Here is a 12654-nt window from a genome sequence, read left to right as displayed (position 1 = left end):
GGGCTGCACCCAGACCCCCTGCATCAGAACCCGCCCCTAACACGACATTCCCACGACGAGTCCAGTTCTGGGAGTCCCGGGCAAGACGTGTCTGCATCACGTAACGGCCTTTTCTCCAGCGAGTTACAAAACCTGACGCCCTAGCTGGCGGAGCCGCGAAACTGCGCTATAACATCCAACCCACGGAGCCCAAAGCGCCGCAAACTCCTTGGCGATCTTGCGGGAAGCCACTCCGGGGCTGGGCGCCCCGTTGGGATCCGCAGGGGAGAGCGTTTTGCCTTCCAGGTGCGACCCCCGCAGCAGGTGCGACGCGCAAGGTCAAGAACGCGGCGCGCTTTCGGCAAAGCGCAGGGAGGCGAGAGCCGCGGGCGGTGGGCGGCGGCGCGCGAGGCCGGGGATGCGCCGGGCCGCGCTCGCGGGTGCCAGGGGGCGGCCCCTCCCTTAGGGGAGGCCCGAGGGCTGGGGTCGGGGGGCGGGGAGGGAGGTGGGCCCTGGGCCGGCGCGGGGGCGGGCGGCTCCGCTGCTCCCCGCCTCCGGCCCGCCCCTCCGCGGCGCCATTTTGCAGGCGGCTGTCGCGGGGACCGGAGGCGGCGGTGGAAGCGGCGGGCACTGCAGCGCCCAGACGCGGTGGCAGGACGGGAGCCTAGCGAGCTGCAGTCAGGTGAGAGCCGGGCCGCCGCGCTTCCCGCTCGCCCGCCCGCGGGCCGCACCTGCCGGCCGGGCCGCGAGCTGCCCGCCGCGCCCACGAGGCCGGCCTGGCACAGCCCCCGAGCGCTGTCACCGGCCCCGCGGCGCGGCCTGCGCCCCCCGCCCCCACACGACCCGGCTTCGGGAACCTCGCGCCCATCCGCCCAGCCCCCTGATGCCCGGCGGCCTCCCGCCGCGGCCGCCCCGCCGGACCCAGCCGGGCTCCGGAGCGCTCACCTCTGAGCTGCAGCCGCCCGGGCCCTCAGGCCGCTCGGCGGGGAAGCGAGCGGGGCTTCCCCCCGGGACAGGGCTGGCTGTCGCCTCCTCCGCCTCCCGGGCTCTGCGCCCGCGAGTCCTGGGTCGCGCCCCTCGCTGCGCCCGGGAGGTGCACGCCGGGCATCCTGGCGCCCCCGGGAATTCGGGGCTGAGGAGAGGGGCGGCGCGGGGCGGGGGATGCCTTCTGCGTTCTGGCTTTCTTCCCTCCGACAAAGGCTGCGCCAAGTAATTTTAGGAGCGGCCGCTCCGACCCCAGGGCCTTTTCACCCTGGCCTGCCGCGCTCCGCTCAGGGGTCGCGGGGGTCCCCTTCGTCGCCAGCTTTTGTGGCTAGAGGAATTGACATTTCGAGTGTGCCCGCTGTGAGGGCGCAGGGGTTCTTGCTGCGCTCGGCCCATCCGGGGTGCCCCTTGGATGGTTAGCGGATGGGAAGGCGGCCTCCAGGCGGGGCGTTTTGGAGCGCGGCTGATGGGCGATGACCGACTGTCAGGGCAGAGGGTAGGCGAGGGCAGCCGCAGGTGGAGGAGGCCCCGGCCTTGGCTGTGTGCGCCGCGGGCTCGGGCTGCAGCTGCGGTGCGCGGTCCCTGCTGACCCCTGGGTCACCCGTGTAGCCGCAAGGCCCCGAGATGCGCGAGGGCGTGGGAGCGGGAGTCCGAGGCATTCTGGTTTGAGCTGTCATTAGTGGCCATGTGACCGCCCTCCGCCAGTTCCTCCCTCCTCAGGCCAGAGGCGAGGCTCAGGGATGGCTGGAGCAGGTTTTGTCTTTCTGCTTTTGCGTTTGAGTGCTGCCGGGCTGGTCCACACCTGCCTTTTTCACCTGGGCCTTGAGGGGGTTTGGTGAGATTTAGAAGGGACCTTCTCAGGTCATTAATTCAGATTTCTGCACCGGGTTGGCGTTGGCCCTAGGAGAGCCGCTTAGGAAGGTATTACAAAATTGAACAGCTTTTGGGCATCTGTGGGTGTGCCCAGTGTAAGCCCTCATGACACACCTGTTAGGTAAACGCAGGCCGCGGGTGTGTCCGGGCCGCTGCCGGCCCCACCTGACCTTGAGGTATCTAAGTTCTAGACCATTTCCTTCGCCAAAACGGCAACCGAGATGATTCTATTAATTCCAGGGCGTTTCTCTGCTGGTATTTCTCTTGGAATTTTTTTTTTTTTAATTTAAAGCCAATAAGTATTTCACAACTTTTCATATTGACAATTTTTTTTTTCACATGGTTTCATGGCAGTTGTGTTTTCTGAGTGTGGCACAGTTGATTAAGCTGAGTTTAAACATCTTTTTTTTTTTTTTTTTTTTTTAAGATTTATCTATTTGAAAGGCAGAGTTACAGAGAGGCAGAGGCAGAGAGGTTTTCCATCTTCTGGTTCACTCCCCAGATGGCTGCAACAGGCGGAGCTGTGGCTATCCGAAGCCAGGAGCTTCTTCCAGGTCTCCTACACGGGTGCCGGGGCCCAAGGACTTGGGCCATCTTCTACTGCTTTCCCAGGCCACAGCAGAGGGCTGGATCGGAAGTGGAGCAGCCGGGCCTTAAACCGGTGCCCACATGGCACCCGCTGCGCCACAGCGCCAGCCCCTAAGCATCTGTTAGGATGTGTGGTGGTTGTTTTTTTTTTTAATGAAAGTACCAGGATACTGTAGATGGTTTTGCTATGGTCTCATGGCAATCAAGCTATCTGACTACAGCAAGGTCTAGTGGGCTTACCATTGCAGAACTGAATTTTGTGTCCTGGGGCAAACTTAAGTAGCCATCTGTCTGCCCATGTATCTGTCTGTCCATCCATCCACCCACCTGTTCACTCTACTGAGCACTCATCCAACTGTCCCCCTACCTGTGTATTGTCTGCCACCACTCCCATCCCCCATCCATTAAGTTGACTAAATCATTGTGGAATAAAATCCAGTCTTTGACCCTTAGGGAGCCTGAGCTTTAGTTTGGGTGTTGGAATCATGAGCCGGCTATTGCCTTCCTGTGCAGTGTCTTTCTAGACAACCCAGGGATGCATCTGGGCACACCTATCTGCTACTGCTGGGAGTTTAAGGAACCCGTTTTGGTTAAGGAAATGAAAAGCCAGCAGTAATAGTTTGCTTTGTACTTATAAATGGAAGCTTTTTAAGCACTAATTTTTATTCAATCTTCCTGAACTTTTTAAAAAATTAATCATGTGAGAGGCCTTGCCTGTAAAACCTACACATCAGTCATTTGGGTCCTGATGCTGGATAACCGCATTAATGCACTTTCATGCCCATCTGTTCTGTCGGAGGGCCCAGCACTGGGGCTTTTCTTGTCCTCTCTTTCCTAAGGACCGGTTGGGCCGCAGGTTAGCTGTGCCATCGCTGCCTCAGGGTTGCCACGTGCCCTTTGTGTGCCCCGTGGCACTCTTCTCATTTGCTGCTTGGTGATTTCCATGGGCTTCCAGCTTGTGCCTTTCACACGTTTCTCTGTTGGTGCCCGAGATGCTGCAGGGAGATCCCTTGCCCACACGGAGCTCCCACTCCTGGTGGGAGGCATTTTGCAGTGTTAGAAAAGGAGCTGAAACTTCCAGGAGGGGAGGCGGGAGGGAGGGAGTGTCCGTCTGCTCCAGCTCCCATAATTAGATACCATAGACTGAGGGGCCTAAACAGCAGGAATTCATATCTTACACTTCTGGAGGCTGCCAAGGCCAAGGCCAAGGTCACGGTGCTGGCCTGTGGTTTTGGTGAGGGTGCTCTCTGGCTACCTTCTCTTTGAGTCCACATGGCCTTTACTTGGTGCGGTCTTATCTCTTTTGTCTTCTTATGCAATCACTAATCCTATTGGATTACGTCCCCACCCTTGAGACATAATTTAACATTAATTATCTCCTAAAGGCCTGATTTCCAAATGCAGTTGCTTCAACTTGTGAATTTTGGGGGGTGGGGAGGGGAGCGAGGTACAGTACAGTGCATAGCAGAGGGCTTTCATCATCTTTGACCAAAGATATGAGGTGCGTGATTGGGGGGGGGGGACTTTCTGAGCAGATGCAAGGGCCCTGAGGCAGGAGGAGGGGAGAATTTGATTTTGAGGTCAGCCCATGTAAGGACCATTAGTGAGGCCAGTAGATTCTACTCTGCAGGGTGGGAGCCATCGGGAGGGTTGTGAGTAAAAGAAGGGCCTGGACTGAGTTGGTTTTTCTTTTCTTTTTTTTTTTTTTAAATATTTATTTGAAAGGCAGGGTGACAGAAAGAGGGAGAGACAGACATCTTTTGTCTGCTGCTTTACTCCTCAAATGGCTGCAACTGCCAGGTCCAGGCCAGGCTGAAGCCAAGAGCCCAGCACTCCATCTGAGTCTCCCACGTGGCTGGAGAGGCCAAAGGACTTGGGTCAGCTGCTGCTTTCCTAGGGTGCGTTAGCAGGAAGCTGGATCCGAAGCGGAGTAGCTGGCTCTCCCATAGGGGATTTCTGTCATCGCAAGCAGTGACTTGACCCACTGCACTACAGTACTGGCTGTGATTTAGCTTTTGACAAGGACACAGTGGCCCTTGCTGTATGAGACTGAAGGCAGGGCAGGGCAGCGGGAAGACCAGCCAGGTGGCTGGTGGAGGGGCAGACCAAGGCAATGGGGGCACAGTGGGAAGTGGTTGGATTCCCAGGTGGGGCTGCAGTTGGCTAATGGATCAGATATGAGAGGGGAGGGAGATAGGTGAAGGGACTAAAAGGTTCCCTGCCCGAAAGTGACCACTGAGATGCCTGGGCAGCAGTGTCAGGGCCTGTGAGGATGCTGGGCCAGCCTGACACACCCAGCTGGAATGAAGGGGATTGGGGTGGGGGGGAAGATGTTTTATGGAATGTGAATGGTCTCATTGTCTTAGATCTCTCCCTGGACCCCGGGCCCCTGCTCATCCCAGGTCTGTGCAGCTTCTAAGGCCCTCCAGGGACAGTCGCTCCATGGAGAGTGGCTGGCTGTGGTCAGTGGACAGGAGAGCTTCTTCACTCAGAGCTTGTCATAGGTTCTGCCCAAAGTGGTGATGGCTTGGGTCTCCCTGCATCAGTTGTTGGGTGCCTGTGGCGGTCACCCATCTAGAGGGCCACCTCTGTTTTTAAAAAATTGTTTATTTGAAAGGCAGAGACAGAGCTTCCATTTGCTGGTTCGCTCCCCAGATGCCCGCAACAGCCAGGGCTGGGCCAAGCTGAAGTCAGAAGCCTGGAACTCAATCCGGGTCTCTCCAGCCAGTGGCAGGGACCCAAGGACTTGAGCCATCACCTGCCGCCTCCCAAGGTGCACATGAGCAGGAAGCTGGAATCGGCAGCAGAGCCAGCACTGGGACCCAGGCAGTAGGGGAGAAGCACCTGCCCCTAGGAAGGTTTATTTGAGGCTGTTTCACGGTGGTTATATTTTGTTGGAAGACTACCAGGCGATTCGCAGAATGGGAGTGACTTGTTCAGATGGGCATTGTAGAGTCTAGAGCACGCCCTGGGGTGAGAGTGGAGGGTGCGCTGGGAGGAGGCCCTGCTCCCCTGGCTTCAGCCTCCCTCTGCCTGCGCTGGTTCCCGGCTTCCGTGTTTCCCGCTTGGGCTCCCTCCACGAGTGCCGCCGCAGGAATCTTCCACAGCTCCCAACCCCAGCTACGTTTTGCAGTGGCTGCCCCTTTGATCAAGCGAGCACATAGATTGATTTAATTAAATCTGAATTTGCTTTTTCATTCTGGGCTTCATCTCATCACAGAGGTCTTGGCCTTAAGGCTCTTGAGGATGGATTTTTCCACCCTGCTTTGGATCAGACATACTGCGGCGTCCTTGGCCTTCACGGAGGAAACGCTATTTCTCATGCTCTCTACTTAGTTGGGATTTCAGCCTCAAGGTTTGTCTGGCTTTCTTGTTCGCTGCAGCTGCAGTGCTGGCCAAAATCCTTCGCTGTCACCAGGCTGGGGATAGCTCCAAGCTCTTCCTTATCTTACACGCTGCTGCCGCTGCTGCTGCCATCACCAGCCGCCACCACCAACCACCATCGCTGTCACCAGGATCTCAGACTGAGTTTCTCAATGGGAAGGTTCTCGGTGGAGCCCTGAATTTGCATTTCAGCACCTGTTCTTGTAAATAAAGTTTTATTGTAACACAGCCATGGTCACTGGAGACCAAATAACCAGGGAGCCTGAAGTTCTCGCTATCTGGGTCTTCAGATAGAAAAAGCTTGTGAACCCCTGCTTCTTGGAATGGGAGATGTGATCGGTGCTGGCAGCTTCCCATGAGTTCATACACTTCTTTTTGCCAGGAGCTCTCATATTTGAAGACTTTGCTTCATAAATTATTCTGCGAATGTATGGCATGAGGGAATGTATGTTGCGGAGTATAACTAGTGCGGCGCTTCTTTTAAGTCTTCTGTTTTATCCAAAATTAATGTGACTTTTTCATTCCGTTCCAGGAACATCAGTGTTTGTTTTAATATGGAACATTTTTCCCCCTTAATCTTTGAGTAAAGTTGGTGCTATTAGATGTTATATTTGGTCCTTGCTTCCTGCCTGAGAAATCTGCTAAGATTTGCATTTTTTTGTCCTAAGCTGCAAATATTTTTCCTACACTCTGAATTCAAATCTATTAATCTTTTGTTTTCTTTCTCTTGGCTTCTCCACCCTAAGATTTTAGAAGTATTTATCAATATTTTCTCTTAGTTCTTTTCAAAAAAAGTATTTGGTTTACTTAATCTGATATTTGTACTGGAGAATGGTTTGAAGTGAGAAGTATTTTTCCCCCTAGTTTTACATTTTCCCCAGCACAATATATTCATAAATTCATCTTTATTAACTTAAAATAACCCCTTAATCATACCCTGCATCCTTGGATCTGTTATAGGATTTATTGTTGTGTTCACTTTATCTATCTGTCTCTTCCTTTGCCGTGACCTGTTTTAATCATAATTACTTTAGATTTTATTATTTCATAATGCCTACATGCAATTCTTTTTTTCCCCAGTGTTTTTCAACTGAGGGTTTCAAAATCCTTTCAATGGGAAATTTCATTAAGTGTGTAAGTTAACTCGGGGGGGAACTTGGTATCTTTTCTGTCTGTTCTGTTCACAAACTGAAGCAGTCTTTGTCCTTACATTTGTTTGTTAACAAAAACTAAGTCTGGGTGGGACATCTTTTTTCTGCCAGAGGCCGTTTGGATATTTATAACATCATCCACAGCCACACGGAACCATCACCTTGAAGATTAGCCCGCTATAGATTTTTTTTTTTTTTTTTAATTTCATGGCCCGCCTGCAGTTGCCTTGGCATGGCCGGACTGGATAATTTTGTGAGCCTTATACAGCCTGCGGGCAGACATTCCCCACCCCTGTTCTATAGAGTGTTTATTGCTGTTTCGTATGAGATCATCTTCCTTCCCTCCCTCGACCTCCTCCCCATTTCCTAACCAGCACAGATGAAGTAAAGCAGGCTTTCTGGCTCTCACGTCTCACACTTGACCACAGGTATTAGGCAGGTAGTTGCTGCTAGCCAGAATCTGTGGCCTTCCAACATAAAAATGTGTTTCCTGCTCCCATTTTTCAAGGTGGTCCTCTTTTTGGCCAAGACATAGGCTCCTTCCGTCTTACAACACAGCTGGCCTTGCAGCTATGCCCTCCTAGTCTTGCCATGGAACTTTGTGACCGGGAGAAATTTTTTTTTTTTTTTTTTTTTTTAGGATTTATTGATTTATTTGAGAGGCAGAATTAGAGAGAGGGAGAGATAGAAAGGTCTTCCATCTGCTGGTTCACTCCCCAAATGGCCACAAGTGGCTGGAGCTAAGCTGATCTGAAGCCAGGAGCCTCTTATAAGTCCCCCATGCAGGTGCAGGGGCCCAAAGTCTTGGGCCATCTTCCACTGCTTTTCCAGGCCATAGCAGAGAGCTTGATCTGAAGTGGAACAGCTGGGACTCGAACCACTGACCATATGGGGTGCTGGTGCTTAGCCTACTACTCCACGACACCGGCCTTGAGCATTTTTTCTTGGGTCAAGCTTGGAAGTCTTCCTATTTTCTCACAGCCTGTTTGCCCCGTCCTGGATGGAGGACACCTGAAGTCTCTGTGTGTCCGTCTGGAACATGAGCTAGCGTGGATCTGCTGTGCTGCCCGGCCCAGCTCTGCTATTGTGCTGTTGAGTTTCTTGCATAGGCAGCGGAAGAGCAGCAAACGGGCATTTTGTCGTGCAGGTCACCGCTTCCTGTGATTACACATTTCTTTCTCTGTGTATCGGTGAGGTACTCTCTGAACAGGTTTAATCTGATATTTGTAGTGATCCCTCTTGGACTTGGTTTTTATTGGAATGCAGTGAAAATGGTATGAAAGAAGTGTCGTGTCCTGTTTCTGATGTCTTTCGCACTGAATGACAATATCATACATAGAAATTGAACAGATCTCGTCACCTTGACATCGGCCTTGGAATCCTCACAGGTATTCTTGGTAGGATCTGTCCCCGTTAACGTGGAGATTCTCCAAATAAGTTCTGTTCCCCGGTGATTTGATGGCGACCTCAAATTTCTCACCGTGAGGAATTCCACGTGGTCTGTCTCGCTGCACCAGAGCTTCTGGTTTTTAGCCCATGCTGCTGTATTCTTGTTTTTTTTTTTTTTTTTTTTTTTTGACAGGCAGAGTGGACAGTGAGAGAGACAGAGAGAAAGGTCTTCCTTTGCCGTTGGTTCACCCTCCAATGGCCGCTGTGGCCGGCGCACCGCGCTGATCCGATGGCAGGAGCCAGGTACTTATCCTGGTCTCCCATGGGGTGCAGGGCCCAAGGACTTGGGCCATCCTCCACTGCACTCCCGGGCCACAGCAGAGAGCTGGCCTGGAAGAGGGGCAACCAGGACAGAATCCGGCACCCCGACCGGGACTAGAACCCGGTATGCCGGCGCCGCAAGGCGGAGGATTAGCCTAGTGAGCTGCGGCGCCGGCCCATGCTGCTGTATTCTGCAGCTGCTTGCGTCTGTTACAGCAGAGATTCCGACCCACAGTCCTTGAAACTCACAGAGAAGCCATGTGGCTTCCTGTTTCTCTCCCTTTATTTACTCTTTCATCCATGGGAAGATAACCGGAGTGTGTCAGCAGTAGCAATTTTGCTCTCTCTGCCTTGTTTTTCTGGCCCGCCTGCCTATATGTTCAGGTCCTCCTTTTGCACCTGCGTCTTGATGTCCAGTGTGAGTTTGGGCCCTACATTTCCTGGCTTCCCATCCTGCACTCCCTCACCACATATACAGTTAGTGAAAGGTGTGTGTTTGCACGTGTCCTGCCGTGGAGTCTGCTATAGACTCCCAACAGGGGGACTCTTGAATTTTGTGGGAGCGGGAAGCTGCTCTGAGCCCTTCTTGGGAGCCCTGGAGGTGGGTGAGACTCTGGTTTGTTATTTCACTTGACAGCGGTCAAGTTCACCTTTTCTAGTGTTTGGTCCAGTGCTTGTGGTGATGTTCCAAAGTGGCTTGAACTTTTTTTTTCCAGTTTCTGCTCTGAGATCTTCCAATGTTTTATTCTTGACTCGGTGTCCAGCGATGACTTCGTATATTTTTCAGGCTTGTGTTTTGGCTGACCCCCTTTTCATCCACACACATACACACCGTATGGTGAACAAAAGTTCCCTAAAAAAAAAAAAAAAAAAAAAAAAAAAACCAAAAAACACATAACCTTCTGTGCTGCTGCGTATCCTGATGTCCTCTGTTCCCATTTCATGAAAACAAACATTGATTCCGAGGCCCTAAGTTGATTTTGTGGCCTGGTCATGAAATACAGGATGTTGGAAGGGGTGATTCATTCATACTTTCTTATGGAAAAGGAGTCACAGGAGCTTCTGTGGGAATGGCAGGGGAGGGGCTCCCAGCATTCAGAACACTAGGGAGAAAAGCTTTATTGAGATCATTCACATGCCATAAAATTTACCCTTTAAAGGCTACACTTGATTTTTAGTCTATTCACTGAGTTTTATAACCACTCCTATTTAAGAACGTTTTTATTACTTCAAAAACAAACCCTTGTACCCATTAACAGTCACTCCCTATCTGCCCTTTCCCCCCAAACCCTGGCAACCCCTAATCTGTCATCCTATTCTGTGGATTTGCCTATTCTGGGTGTAGAAGAGGGATCATACAATACATGGGTTTTTGTGCCTTGCTTTTCTACTTGGTCTTACGTTTTCAAGGTTAATCTAAGGTGACCCCTATCAGCACTTCATTTTTATTGCTGAGAAACATCCTGTTGTATGGGGCTACCACATTTTGTTTATCCATTAATCGATCAATGGACATTTGAATTCTTCTCACATTTTCCCTGTTAGGAAAATGCTGCTAGGAACATTTGTATACACGTTTTTGTGTGGTTGTGTTTTCAGTTTTCTTGGTGAATGCCTGGAAGTGGAATTACTGAAGCATGTGATACTTCTGTGTTAAATGTTTTGAGGAACCGCCAGACTGTTTCTCTGAGTGGGTGCATCAGCAGTGTGTGAGGTTCCAGTTGTCCCACATCCTTTCTGACACTTGTTGTTGTCTTTTTGGTTATGGCCACCCTGATGTGTATGCAGTGGTTTTGATTTCCATTTCCTTAATGACTAATCATGTTGAGAGCATGTTTTCATGTGTTTATTGGCCATTTCTATGTCTTTTCTGGAGAAATGTCTATGCAAATCCTTTGCCCTTTTAGAAGTTCTATTATTTGGCTTTTTATTGTTGAGTTGTAAGGATTCTTAATGGATTCTGCATGCGTCCCTTTTCTAATCTGTAATTTGCAAGTAGGGTGGGTGGGTCGTCGTCTTCATTTTCTTGCTGATGTTCTCCCCCCCATTTCTATTTATTCATTTGTTTGTTTGTTTATTATATTTCAAAGGCTGAATGACAGGGAGATTTACCTACCGGCTCACTCTCCAATGCCCATCTTACCCAGGGCTGGGCCTACCCACTGCCAGGAGCCTGGAACTCAATCCAGGTGTCCTGTGTGAGTGCCAGGGAACCAAGTACTTGAGCCATCACCTGCTGCCTCCCAAGCTGCACATAATGAAGCTGGAATCAGAAGCTGAGCCGTGACTGGAATCCAGGCATTCTGACATGGAGTGTGGCTCTCCCAAGTGGCAGCTCAACACCCACCATCCGGTGTCCTTTGAAGCACAAGTTTAAAACTTTGATGCTGTCCCATTTATCTGTTAGTTTATGCTTTCTTTTGTTGCCATATCTAAGAAACCTTTGCTTAACTTAAGGTCGTTGACACCCCTTTTTGATTTTTTTTTTTCGTTTGTTTAAAGATTATTCATTTATTTGAAAGGGAGAATTACAGAGAGGCAGAGGCAGAGACAGAGAGACAGAGATCTTCCATCCACTGATTCACTCCCCAGATGGGCAGAGCTGCACCGATCTGAAGCCAGGAGCTTCTTCCAGGTCTCCCACATGGAACTTGGGCCATTTTTCACTGCTTTCCCAGGCCATAGCAGAGAGCTGGATCCAAAGTGGAGTACCCGGGACTCGAACTGGTGCCCCTTTGGGATGCCAGCACTGCAGTGCCAGCCCTTCCCCTTTTTGGTTTTTAAGAGGTTTGTTCCTTCACCTCTTAGACTTGGATCTGTTATTTATGTATTCTTTTTGGGTCTGTTATTTTTGAGTTAAATTTTGCATGTGTTATGACACAGGAGTCCAACCTAATTCTTTGATGTTTGAGCTTCAGTTGTCTGAGCAGCATTTGTTGGAAAGTTTAGTCCTGCCCTGCTGAACTGTCCTCACACCCTTGTTGAAAATCATGCTACGATTTATTTCGAGATGGTCAGTTGTCTCCCATAAATCTCTGTGTCGCCATTGTTTTATCATCCTGTATGTATATTCTTAGACCACACCGCCTTAATTACTGTAGCTTTCTGTTAAGTTCTGAAATCCAGGAGCCCAAGTCCTTCAGTTATCTTCTTTTTCAAGATGGTTTTGGATATTCTGGGTCCATGAATTGCAAGATCAGTTTCTCAATTTTTGCCAAAAAGGCAGATGGGATTTTGATTTGTAGATTAGTGTCAGTATTGCTAAGAATTATGTATTTTTAACTGGAAACTTTCCTTTTCAAAACATTTATTTTATTTATTTGAAAGGCAGTCTAACAGTGGGAAAGAAAGAGATAGAGAAATCTATCTTCATCCGTTGGTTGATCCCCGAGTAGCCACAACAGCTGGGGCTGGGCCAGGCTGAAGCCAGAATCCTGAAATTCCATCTTGGTCTCCCATGTGGGTGGCAGGAACCCAAGCACTTGAACCATTTCAGACTATTAGTAGGGAGCTGGTTCTGAAGTAGAGCAGCTGGGCTCAAACCGGTGCTCTGATATGAGATGCCAGCATTACAAATCGTGGTTTAACTTGCTGTACCACAATGCTGGCTTCTTAACTAGGAAATTTCATTTGGTGTCCTACTCAATTCAATTCAATTTTTTTTTTTTTTTTTTTTTTGACAGGCAGAGTGGACAGTGAGAGAGAGAGACAGAGAGAGAAAGGTCTTCCTTTTGCCGCTGGTTCACCCTCCAATGGCCGCCGCTGCAGCCGGCGCACCGCGCTGATCCTGGCAGGAGCCAGGAGCCAGGTGCTTTTCCTGGTCTCCCATGGGGTGCAGGGCCCAAGCACCTGGGCCATCCTCCACTGCACTCCCTGGCCATAGCAGAGAGCTGGCCTGGAAGAGGGGCAACCGGGACAGAATCCGGCGCCCCAACCGGGACTAGAACCCGGTGTGCCGGCGCCGCAAGGTGGAGGATTAGCCTAT

General features: G+C 50.8%; 1 protein-coding gene across 2 annotated transcripts in view; it reads left to right on the top strand.

The window, feature by feature from the left end:
- Nucleotides 1–526: 526 nt before the first annotated feature.
- The window catches only part of SLC23A2 (solute carrier family 23 member 2), a 123681-nt gene continuing 111553 nt past the window's right edge, over nt 527–12654 (top strand). For both annotated transcript variants that reach the window (XM_051845288.2, XM_051845286.2), the window contains exon 1: nt 527–661. The gene's annotated coding sequence lies outside the window, so the exon portion shown is untranslated. The remainder of the gene's footprint in view (nt 662–12654) is intronic.

This window comes from Oryctolagus cuniculus, chromosome 11 (assembly GCF_964237555.1).
Source record: "Oryctolagus cuniculus chromosome 11, mOryCun1.1, whole genome shotgun sequence".
NCBI lineage: Eukaryota > Metazoa > Chordata > Mammalia > Lagomorpha > Leporidae > Oryctolagus > Oryctolagus cuniculus.
This window is presented reverse-complemented; position numbering and strand designations above follow the sequence as displayed.